This window comes from Chiloscyllium plagiosum, unplaced genomic scaffold, assembly GCF_037043375.1.
Source record: "Chiloscyllium plagiosum isolate Xiang-an unplaced genomic scaffold, Cpla_swu_hap1 HiC_scaffold_42, whole genome shotgun sequence".
In the NCBI taxonomy this organism is placed as follows: domain Eukaryota; kingdom Metazoa; phylum Chordata; class Chondrichthyes; order Orectolobiformes; family Hemiscylliidae; genus Chiloscyllium; species Chiloscyllium plagiosum.
In genome coordinates, this window is record NW_028270180.1 from 82,793,793 (window position 1) to 82,806,387 (window position 12,595).

The window sequence follows — 12,595 nt, forward strand, 5'->3', positions numbered from 1 at the left end:
GAGTCAGAGAACAGTGGACAGGGATTAAAGGAATCTAATGAAAAGCAGCACTTCTGCTCAGGCCGTTCAATAACAGCTGCAGAAACCCGATGTGTCGAGCAGTGCATCTGGAAAGAGAAACAGAGATAATGTTTTAAATATGGAACATTTCTGATGTAGAACTCGAGTTTCCCAAGTCTAATCAAATTATCGGCCTGGTTCACAAAATAGTTTTTCTGAACTTTGAGCGAAAATTGTACCAGCAGGAAAGCATTCATAACGTAGTCAGCAGGATTCGAACCTACGTGGGGAAACCCCAATGGATTTCTAGTCCATCGCCTTAACCACTCGGCCGTGACTACAGACAGCTCAGGTGGATTGAGCATTGACCAAATCAGCCGTGATCTCATTGAAAGCTACCGTTGACTTGATGAGCGAAATGCTTCCATCTCCTTTCATCCCTTTGCTGTCATTTGTAAGGTGCGAGACACCAATGTACAAGAAGAAAAGCAGAAAGGTAGGAAAAGACATTTGCAGGCAAACTGAGTCAAAATTATTTATTGAAAGGAAAATCACACTTGGCAATTTGCCATATCTCTTTGCGAACATGACCAGCAGACGGAAGCAAGGGAGCTATTGATCTGATTATTCTCGGACCTGGAGCAAACAAAGGTTAGTGACATATTCATCTCTTTTTCTGGCGAACGAAATGATCTTTCCTGATGGTTACAATGAAAGAGATGGTTCCCAATAAAAGACAGAGATTAATTCGCATGTAGATATATTTCAATGTGACACGATTCATTTTCAGTCCCTAAGTACCCCAGAGATGGAGGAGGTGAGTTACTTTTCTTCACTCTTCAACTCCTCAGCACGAAGGTACAAACATGAAACCGCTAGAGATGGAGTTCTTGAATTGTGAACCAGAGACACTGAAGAAACTAGGCAAAAGTGAGGACTGCAAATGCTGGAAACCTGACTTTAGATCAGAGTGATGCTGGAAAAGCACAGCAGGTCAGGCTCCATCCGAGGAGCAGGAGAGTCGACGTTTCTGTTGCCAGTCATGCTCCGCTGCACAAGCAATTTTCGTTTTTGGCTCAGATTTCCAGCACCTGCAGCTATTTGTTTTATGTTAACCTTCATAATGTTTTGGACAAAACCAATGACCTGCCAGCATCGGAAAATCGGCAGAAGTACTGGTACACCGATATGTTTGCTGAATAATACAGCCATTCCATGAGCGGGAATACGATCCGAGCCACGGTGCTGAGAATACCGAATCCTCACAAGTAAATAACAAGACAAGGCGATAGATACTATCGTATTTGGTGTAAATAAAAAACCCTGTCTGAACATTTTCGTTGCAGATGTTTTTCAAATTGTCTTCGAAGATTTACAAAGTGAGAAAAGGCCATTCCGCCCGTGTGCATTGTGGCTAATCAGAGAGCCATCCATTCGAGTAGCAGTTTCGAACTTTGGCCCAAAGTCTCGTGTGTTCTAATGTTTCAGGTCAAATGTCAATGAGGTTGTCCTATTTTCTAACATGGCACAATAATTGGACAGAAGTATAACGAATTGTAACTCTTTTGAGGAACTCATGCTCATTTTCCCCCACAGAGGGAGACACACCAGAAGATACCGCCAAACTGACGGAGGTGTCCCTTGTGGAGAGCTGGAATTTGAAATGGATAAGAGGACAAATGCAAGCTTGACATGCGGAAGCACAGAGGCGATGTCCCGAGAGAACTTTGCAGGGGAGCGTCAACGTATACCACGGTTAAAGCAAAACATTCCCCCTCGACCCAGGTAGGACTCGAACCTACAATCTTATGATCCGAAGTCAGACGCGTTATCTATTACGCCACTGGCCCATGAGACAAGCCTGCACTTGGCAGAATGTCGATATGTTATGCCATGGACTTTCACGGAATCAGAATTAAAAAGGTGAACAAGCAACGAAGATAATCACCAACATTGCTTCACTTCGAAGTTTCCAATTTGTGAAGCAGTGCCTTTCACTGGCAAAGGAGAAACATTTGTCCTCAGCTGCCTGCTTCACGGTCGCCACCTTTTCTGCTGGAATTTTCCATCGTTTTATTCACAGTCACGACGCGATTTCATGATCCATTCCAGTGAAAAAGTGTCATGGTGTCGTCCAAACAAGACCCTGCAGAAACTCAGCGAGAAACCTCTGGTCATTTCGAGCTCTGGATGTGGAATTAGACGAGATGCGTGACACCTTTTATTGGCGCCGCCACTTCACTGAAATTAGCGGCTCAAAACGAGCCGTTGTCAGCATCAGCTTGATTTGTACGTTCCTGCAGTGCATTTGCTAAACAACATCAGATAGATCCCATCCGGCCCAGCTGACTTATCTATTTTCACACTCTGCAGTATTTCTAATATCTCTTCCTTGTGAACCTCAATCTCTTCTAGTCTAGACGCAAGTATCTCTGTACCTTCCTCCCCAACATTTTCATTTTCTATAGCGAACACTGTCGAAAAATATTTATTTAGTGCTTCCCCTATCTCCTCTGACTCCACACACAACTTCCCAATTATCCTTGATTGTCCCAAATTTAACTCTCGTCATTCTTTTATTCCTGACATACCTATGGAAAGCCTTAGGGTTAACCCTGAACCTATCTGCCAACAACTTCTCATGTCTCCTCCTGGCTCTTCTCAGCTCTCTTTTTAGGTCTCTCCTGATATCGTTGGAACCCTCGAGCGCTCTAACTGAGTTTTCACATTTTGCTTAACATAAGACTTCTTGTTCTTCTTGACCAGGGATTCCACTTCCTTAGTAAACCATGGCTCACGCGTTCTTTTTCTTCCTCCCTGCCTCACAGGTACATACTTATCTAGGACACACAGGAGCTTTTCCTTGAATAAGCTCCACATTTGTAATGTGCTCACCCCCTGCAGTTTCCTACCCCATTCTACGCTTCCTAAATCTTACCTCAATGCAACGTAATTTCCCTTCCATGAGCTGAAACTCTTGCTCCGTGGACTACACCTATCCCTTTCCAACACGAAAGTAAACCTGAGAGAATTGTGATCGCTGTCTCCAAAGTGCTCACCTACTTCCGAATCTAAAACCTGGCCAGGCTCGTTACCCAGTACTAAATCGAAAGTGGCTTCGTCTCTTGAAGGCATGTCTACATACTGTGTCAGGAAGCCCTCCTGCACACACTGGACTAAAACTGACCCTTCTATAGTACTCGTACTGTAGTGTTCCCAGTCAATATTTGGATATTGTCTTGAGTGTTCCAGAGTTTTTCATTGTCCCAGAGTCCAGATGAAGTTTGTATTCCTCACGTACGGGAACGAGAATTCTTTCAATGTCTCAGATCAGTTCCTGTCCCGACAACATCAGAGTCAATGTCGCGTCCTCTACTCGGTCCGATATTTAACGCTTCTTCATTCTCCTCTGATTCCATTTCCCAAAGAGTTTCTCAAGATTTCCAAAGCTGGAGTCTAAATTATATGGTTTGCTTCCTAAACATTTTTCCAACTGCCAACTGACAATATTTTCACAGTATCTCTTCACAATCCTCTGGCTTGCACCATGTCCATGGATAAGAATCCCGTTTGGTGGAGAGATTCCCGAGGTTGGTGAGTTTCACTTTGGAACAAAGATGGTTAAGTGGCGATTTCCTGCGGTTGTTTGTAATGATGGGAGAGGGAGCGGTGGGGAATGAGCAATTTGACGAGCAGTAGGAAGTGTTGCCACTGACCAGAGTCGGAGAACAGAGGACAGGGGTTAAAGGAATCTAATGAAAAGCAGCACTTCTGCTCAGGACGTTCAATAACAACTGCAGAAACCCGATGTGTTGAGCAGTGTATCTGGAAAGAGAAATAGAGATAACGCTTTAAATATGGAACATTTCTGATGAAAAACTCGAGCTTCCCAAGTCTAATCAAATTACCGGCCTGGTTTGCAAAATAGGTTTTCTGAATTTTGAGCAAAAATTGTTCCAGCAGGAAAGCATTCATAACATAGTCAGTAGGATTCGAACCTACGTGGGGAAACCCCAAAGAATTTCTAATCCATCGCCTTAACCAATCGGCCATGACTACAGACAGCTCAGCCGCCCTGAGCATTGACCAAATCAGCCGTGATCTCATTGAAAGCTCTCGCTGACTTGATGAGCGAAATGCTTCCATCTCCTTTCATCCCTTTGCTGTCATTTGTAAGGTGCGAGACACCAATGTAAAAAAAAGAAAAGCACAAAGGTAGGAAAAGATATTTGCAGCCAAACTGAGTCAAAATTATTTATTAAAAGGAAAATCACACTTGGCAATTTGCTAGACCTCTTTGCGAACATGACCAGCAGAGGTCAGCAAGGGAGCTATTGATCTGAGTATTTTTGGACCTGAAGCAAACAAAGGTTAGTGACATATTCATTTCTTTTTGTGGCAAACGAAAGGGTCTTTCCTGATGGTTACAATGAAAGAAATGGTTCCCAATAAAATACAGAGATTAAGTCGCATCTAGATATACTTCAATGTGATACGATTCACTTTCAGTCCCTAATTCCCCCAGAGATGGATGGGGTGAGTTACTTTCCTTCACTTCTCAACTCCTCAGCATGGATGTACAGACATGAAACCGCTAGAGATGGAGTTCTTGAATTGGGAACCAGAGACACCGAAGTAACTAGGCAAAAGTGAGCACTGCTGATGCTGGAAACCAGATTTTAGATCAGAGTGGTGCTGGAAAAGCACAGCAGATCAGGCAGCATCCGAGGAGCAGGAAAGTCGACGTTTCTGTTGCCAGTCTTGCTGAGTTCCGCAAACAATTTTCGTTTTTGGCTCAGATTTGCAGCCTTAATAATGTTTTGGGGAAAAAACAATGACTTGCTCGCATCAGAAAATCGGCAGAATTACTGGTACACCGATATGTTTGCTGAACAATAAAACCATTCCACGATCTGGGCCACGGTGCTGAGAGCACAGAATCCTCACAAGTAAATAACAAGACAAGGCGATCGATACGATCGTATTTGGTGTAAATAAAACACCCTTTCTGAACATTTTCGTTGCAGATTATTTTCTACTTGTCTTCTAAGATTTACAAAGTGGGAAAAGGGCATTCCACCCATTGTGCATTGCGGCTAATCAGAGAGCCATCTATTCTAGTCGCAGTTTCCAACTTTGTCCAAAAGTTTGGTTATGGTGTCATGCAGAAACTCAGCGAGTTCACTCAGACATTTTTGTGTGTGCAGAATGATTTGACACATTTAAGGCAAATTCAACGGCATCCGAATGGGTATATACACAGGAAGCGTTCGGAGAGATACGGAACACATTTTGGCAAATATGGTTCAATTAATTTCGGTTATCTGTTCAGCAGGGACAGGTTCGATTGTAGGGTCTATTTCCATGCTCGGCATCTTTGATGTGCTCCCGCAGCTGACACCAGTTTTAATGGACCATTTGCAAAAGAATGCACTCTGTTTGCTACGCAGTCAGCGTGTTTGCCTATATTTCTGGAGGGTGGATGGGACGAGTTGACCCAGCGATGAGGGTCTTTCCGGACTTTTTCTGCCAATGACCATTCGTTTAGCACCTTCCCAACTTTGCCATCAAAGGGTTTGGGTGAAGAATAATACCGCACGGATAATGTTACCCCCCTCAGCTCTCCAACGAATCCAGAAACTGACAGCTCTTCATGTGGAACAGAATACACACCGAAGCATGCATGCTGCCTTTGCTGCAGTGCAAGCCGATTATGTCATGAACTGCTCAGAGAAACGGCAGCGAGGCAATTCAGGACATACTGGAGAATTAGTGCATTGCCAAGTCACAGGAAGTGCTCAACAAACATAAAACAAAACGGAACAGCAATGGAGTTTACCAATTGCACTCGTGATGAAATTAGGTCAACAATGCGCTGATGTTTCCATCTGATCGAGAGGACCAATCACCAGCCCCCTTCACCAGGACAGTAATGAAGGAAATGAGAGAAATACAAAAAAACATTTCTCATCGCGGTTGCCAACCTTTTCGCCACTGCAACACCAAAAACGACGAGCAGATACAATGCAGAATCTGGTTTCATATCAGTAATGAAATAGTAATATCCATTCACTTTCAGTGAAAACGGTGAACAAAGGAAATTGTCTGAAATATGAATACCCAGTGCAGGCTACTTGGTTCCCCGATTATACTGCTGCACAGACTTTCATATTTAAAGGTACCTTTCAAAAAGAGTGTTTGTGGCTGTCCATATGACAATGGAAATTGTTGCCCTCGCTCTCACTGCCATTATTGATCGTGTTGGGTTTGGCATCCTCAAATTGCATGCGGGAGTTCAGTGTACAATTCTCCGCTGTGAAAAATCGGAGTGCTTTGGAGCAGAAAGATGCGAAGCTCGTGTGCTTCATGGAGATGTTGTTGGAATGTTTTGCGGTGCTGGGAAGTGGGATCCTCACAGTTCTAGGTACAATCCTCAGGGTTGCAGAGCCTGTTGTGAAGCCTACTGTCCTGTGGTGGTTGGAATTGATTTAGTTTCAGTGCCGCTGGGTCCAGTTGTTGGTGTTGCAGATTGGATCCTGATCAATGTGTTTATTGATGGAATCCATGGATGGGTGCCCTGCTTCTAGAAAATCTCTGGCTGCCTTCTGATTGCCATGTTCTATTACTGTTGTGCTGCTCTCGAGGATGCTCTCTGTCTGTACGTATAGCTACTCGGGACAGCTGGCCGTGGCAATTAGTGACGGCCACACAAATTCTTTGCCAAGAATATGTATCCCACAACTGCATTCCCAGATGTCTGGCACACTAAATTGTCAACTAGGATATGCCATAAAGCTTTTGAAACACCATGCTTCACTATAATAAAATAAATTTCTGGAAACTGATAGCCAGACTCCTCTGAACACACGGATTTAGGACAGCACATAAACCAAAACCTCGCTGAGGGAAAGCTCACCAGAAAACAATATCCAATGCCCATCTTGTGCAGGACAAATGTGGTTGTCAAGATTCCACGTAGGGACTGCACGAAACACTATATCGGAGAAACAGTCGGACAACTAGCGAGCTGCAATCATGAACTTCAGCCAGCCCGTATACCCCACGGGCAGATGTTCTTGTAGTTGTATGTAGGGCATTGAGTGTTTCTGATTCAGGGGCTTGGACCGTCTGTAGCACTGGTTTATTCCTTGTGTTGTAACTACTGTGAGAACATATGTAAAACGCGATTGCTCATTGAGATGTACATCCAAAATATTAGCCGAGAGAAGGAATTTGGTGGTTTTTCTGGTGCTGTTCCTGTCATGCCCTCTGGAACTGGACTTATTGTGTGCTTCCTGACGGTTCGGTGCATGCTTCTGTGATCGTATTTTGGGCAGAAACCTGCGTTTTAGCTTCAATAGCGTGCGTTTGCAAATCTGGTACACCTCCCTGTATTTTGTTATCTCTTATTGTGTGCAATTGCAACACGGCAAATTATTAATTTACATTGGAAAGTGACAAACGGAGGCGTGTGAAATGCCAAGGTATTAGTGACATTTATCAATTGGTTGCATATTACTTTGATTCAGGAGATAAGGATGTAAAACGTGTTTGTGGAGAAATGAGGACCAGTGAGGAAAGAAGTCATCCGCAGGTGCAGTTTACAAGTGCACTCGCAGTCACCACTACGTACAAGAAAAAAAATACGACATGTGAGTGATAAAAGATGGCAATAGTTACGGGTGATCTTAGTTTCCCATCTCCCACTCACGGTTCAATGGTAAATAAAAAAGTTTGGATGACAATAATCAGTAAATCATATCTGTCCCAGAGAACAACGCGAGCCATATTTTGGTCATCGATTAGTTTACAGCTGACTTAGTATCTGTCTTTTCTTGGAAACCATCTCCTTTGTTGTGACCATCAGGAAAGATATTACTTTTGACATAAAGAAAATGAAGATTATGTCACTAATCTTTGTTTGTTTCATGCCCAAGTACAATCAGACGACCTTGATCAACTCTGTTCGTCATGCTAGCAAAGAAATCTGGAAACATGCCAAGTGTGATTTTTCGCTCAATAACTAATTTTGATTCAGTTTGATTGAAACCACCTCTCCCTAAAGTTGTGCTTTTCTTCTTTTAAAATGGTGTCCGGTATCTTCCAAATGCCGGCAAAGATATGAGAGCAGATGGAAGCAATTTAGCCGATCAAGTCTGCGACAACATTCAATGAGATCATGGCTGATTTGGTTAATTCTCAACCCCCGTTTTTATCCTCATTTCCGTGATGCTCCATGTCTGTCTATCACAGCCTTGAATACACCTCGCCTTCACAGCCCTCTGTTCTTAGGAAACCCACGGATTTGCTACCCTCTGAAAGAGTGAATATCCTCCTTATCATTTTCTTAAATGTTTGATCCCTTCAGCTGTGAGAACGCACTCTCGTCCCAATTTCTCGGGGGTGTACATCAGAGCAGAATAAGTCCCTGAAGGTATGTCTGCACTCTCCAGTGCCGCTCCGTGTATTTGAAACATTTTCAGATTTTGACCTCTGATTAAAAATAGTAGACCTAATTTGCACATCAGATTTGCCAGTGGTGAATTTTTTCAAGAAGACTTCAATGAGAGTAATTCTACTGGCAGTGAATCGGGCTAGACAAATTAGATTACTTACAGTGGGGAAACAGGCCCTTCGGGCTAACAAGTCCACACCGCCGCGCCGAAGCACAACCCACCCATACCCCTACATTTACCCCTTACTTAACACTACGGGCAATTTAACATGGCCAATTCGCCTGACCTGACCTGCATATCTTTGGACTGTGGGAGGAAACCGGAGCACGCGGAGGAAACACACACAGACACGGGGAGAGCGTGCAAACTCCACACAGTCAGTCGCCTGAGGCAGCAATTGAACACGGGTCTCTGGCGCTGTCAACCAGCAGTGTTAACCACTGTGCCACCGTGCCGCCCTAATGCAAGGACATTTTTCTTTCGCGATCCAGTGCTGTGTTTATTCACCTCTCTGCGCATGAAAATGGATCCTACCCATCCACTTTATCTCTCATCAATATGTGTGCAATTCAAATTGATGTGGCCATGACGACACGCGCGCAATGCTGTCTTAGTATGTCTTATGTAATGGAAATCCAACTTGAAACACCAGTATTCGCTGTCAGACTCTCTTGCTTTCGAAAGGAGGAGGATGCTGGGGTGCCAAGAAAAACCAAATCCTGGTGTTTCAGGTTGGAACTTTCCATTACATAAGATATATTAAGACAGCATTGCACCGTGTAGTCATGGCCGCGTGATACAGGTGATGGATTAGAAATCCATTGGGGCTTCCCTCCGCAGGTTCGAATTCTGCTGGTTCAGTTTTCAGTGATGTCGTGCTGGACGAGTTTTCACTCACAGTTCAGAAATCTCGTCTCAACAAACAAGACCAGTCAGTTGATTAGACTTAGCAAACTCAAGTTATTAATCAAAAATGCAACACACTTATCTCCAATGCAAAACATTATCTCCATTTCTCTTTTCACAGTTACTGCCAGACCCATCGAGATTTTGCAGTATTCTTTGAATGTACTGTGCAGAAATGCTGCTTTTGAATAGATTCCTTTTACCGCAGTCCTCCGTTCACTAACTCTGGTCAGTGGCAACACTTCCCCCCGCTCGTCGAAGAGCGAATCCCCACCACTAATTTTCCCATCATTATAAATAGCCGCAGGAAATTGCTGACAAACCATCTTTGCTCCAAAGCGAAACTCACCAACATCGGGAATCCGTCCACAAAACGGGACTTCTCCTCCCTGGACATGGTGAAATACAGACGATTGTGAACAGAATTTGGGAAAATATTGTCACTTGTCAGGTGAAAAAATGTTAAGAAGGCAAAGCACGTCACCCAGTCTCCAGCTTTGTGAATCTTCAGAAACTCTTTGGAAAAAGAACTCAGAGGAGAATGAAGAAGGGTGAATTGTCAGACTGATCGGAAACAGTCAGGACAACTTCCCGTTCTTTAAGTGGACGGGACATTGATTCTGATGTTCTCAGGACAAGAACTGATTGGAGATATTGAAGTAATTCTCGGTCCTGTACATGAGGAATACAACCCTTATATGGACACTGGGACAATGAAAATACTCGATACCACACAAGATACTGAGAGGTTCGAAGAGAGATGTTCCCGATTGGAGCAGAGCTGGTTCCCAGTGACATGGGTGTGTCTGTCATGGATGGGATCAGACTGTTCCCATGTCGCCATATTGAATGTCCCAGTCTTATTTCGGAAAAGTAAAACTGATAGAGGACAGTTGTTGTTCTGGGAATGGCAGCCTGAAGTTGGAGGTCAATCACAGAAAGCTTTCGAGGATCATCCAAGGTGTTAGGTTGGAAATATCAGCTCATTCGACTGTTAACTGAAATGTTACTGGTTCAATAGCCCCAGGGCGACAGCGATTGATGTTCATAATGCATCTGTTTTCTGTGCAGCACCGTCTCGTGTTTCTAATGGGGTCAGGCAAATGTTTGCCAAACAAAAACCTTTGGTATGACGAATGATTAAAAAAAAGTTTCTGCATTGCTTTAATGGTTAATGTAAAGAACTGTGGATTCTGGGAATCTGAAGCAAAGACAGAAACTGCTGTCGAAACTAACCAGTTTGGCAGTGCCTGTGGGAGATTACCGAGTTCTGATGAAGTTTTGAAATATTTGTCTCTGAGTCTCTCTGAATTAACGCTGTCAGATCTGCTGAGATTCTCCTGGTATTTCTGTTCGTGGTTTTAACTGAATGCCTATTCCATTTATAAGGATGATACAACCGAACCAATCAAAAACCAAAATTAAGAAATAACACCTCAGCATCTCACTCCACTGCAAGCCCAAGGATAACTACACGATGCTGCATTCTCCAGCTTCCACCCTAAATATTTTAAAGAAGCCATACCGTAAGGACAAGCGCTTCACCTGCACAGGAACCGCTCAGATGAGGAATAATGCGACAGACACCTAAAGATTTTGAAGGATATCCTCATGATGATGGGGTACATGTTGAACTGATTGATCGCCAATTCCGGTGTGCCACAGTGAAAATCTGCTGTGAACTCGTCAGAAGACAGACAGAGGATGCGACTATCTTTCATCGTCAGTACTTTCCTGGAGTTCAGCACGTTCTTCACAGGATTCAGCATGTCACCGATGATGATGAGCATCTCACTAAGAACATCCCCATGGCTTCAATTCTCACCTTCAAACACCCAGCAACATTATAACATATGACCGTTTGCAGTAAACGACTCAGCCTTCACATAGCATTAACCACAACACCACAGCACCATGTCTTCGCAACCTTTGCAAGACATGGACACTACCATCACCCGTTGGTACACCACCCACCACGTACACGACAGGTACTCATGTGACTCAGGCAATGTTGTTTGTCACATATGCAGCAGGCAAGGAGACCACAAGATACCACAAGATACTCAGTAATGGTATATTGGCAAGACCATGCAGACGGTGTGCCAATGGATGAATAGTAACGGCATAACAATTGCCAGACAGGATTATTCACACCCAGTCGGGGAAGAGTTCAGCAATCAAGGACATTTGGTTTTCAATCTTCGACTAAATGTCGGCCAAGGTGGCTTTCGAGATAGACAACAACGCAAAATCGACAAACAGAATTGAATCACCAACTGCCTTCGTTGGGGTGATGGCATCAACCATGATATTCGGTTAATGTCACACCACATGTGACCCACCACACTGTTCTGTATCTGTGAAATCTTCCTCAATTGTTCTGTTTTCACACCATCACCGTGACAAGTTGTTATTGTCTCTCTACCTTAATCACTTTGTTCAATATTGGCGAACTGATAATTTGGGTCAGTCTCGCGGCATGCCACTCGAGCCAAAGAAAAATCAGAAGAACTGGGGATGCTGTAAACCAGGAGCAAGGGCAAGGGTTACTGGGCGGGGTGGGGGAACGGGACTGGGGCATGGTGGCGAAGGGGGCAGGTGTTTCGCTGCTCTGGGGACATCTGTGGAGGAACATGAGAGTTAATGTTTCGGAACTGGTGGCCCTTCCTCTGGTGTTTTTTTTTGTGGAGCGGTTTTCCAGTTGCTTCTGTTTCTGTTCCATGTCATTCCAGTGCCTTGACTTGTCTCCTGTAGGACTTTATTTTAACGGTTTGTAATTATCTCTCTGCCTCACTTTGTTGGATCATAGGTCAACCATTCTGTTGGCACTCAGTTATTGACACATTACTCACACTGTCTGACACTCTTGTTCACTTGCAGAGACTAAGTCTTTGACACTCCGCTCCCACAATTTGCCTGATATTTTGATCTGTCTGCCCTTGATCTCTCTTCCCTTAAATTCAGTGTTCTGTATTATTCCCTCCCATTTCACCTAACGAAAGGGCTCTGGTCCGAAATCTTGTTATTTCAAATAAACATGTGCATAACCTGGTGTGATTTCTGAATTGGTCCATCGCAGTCCAAAACCGCAACCTCCACAGCAGGTACACGGAAACACCACCACACGCACTTTCCCCTCCAAACTATGTTCAAGCTCATTTACTCCTGTTGCCGCATGTAATTCTGAACTTGTTGTTCGTGATGAAATCTTAAGGTTCAAGTGGTTCTTTTGC

General features: G+C 43.9%; 1 non-coding gene across 1 annotated transcript; it reads right to left on the minus strand.

The window, feature by feature from the left end:
- Positions 1-259: 259 nt before the first annotated feature.
- Positions 260-341, minus strand: trnas-aga (transfer RNA serine (anticodon AGA)). Its single transcript has one exon. It is a non-coding gene; the product is annotated as a tRNA-Ser (tRNA).
- Positions 342-12,595: the final 12,254 nt, after the last annotated feature.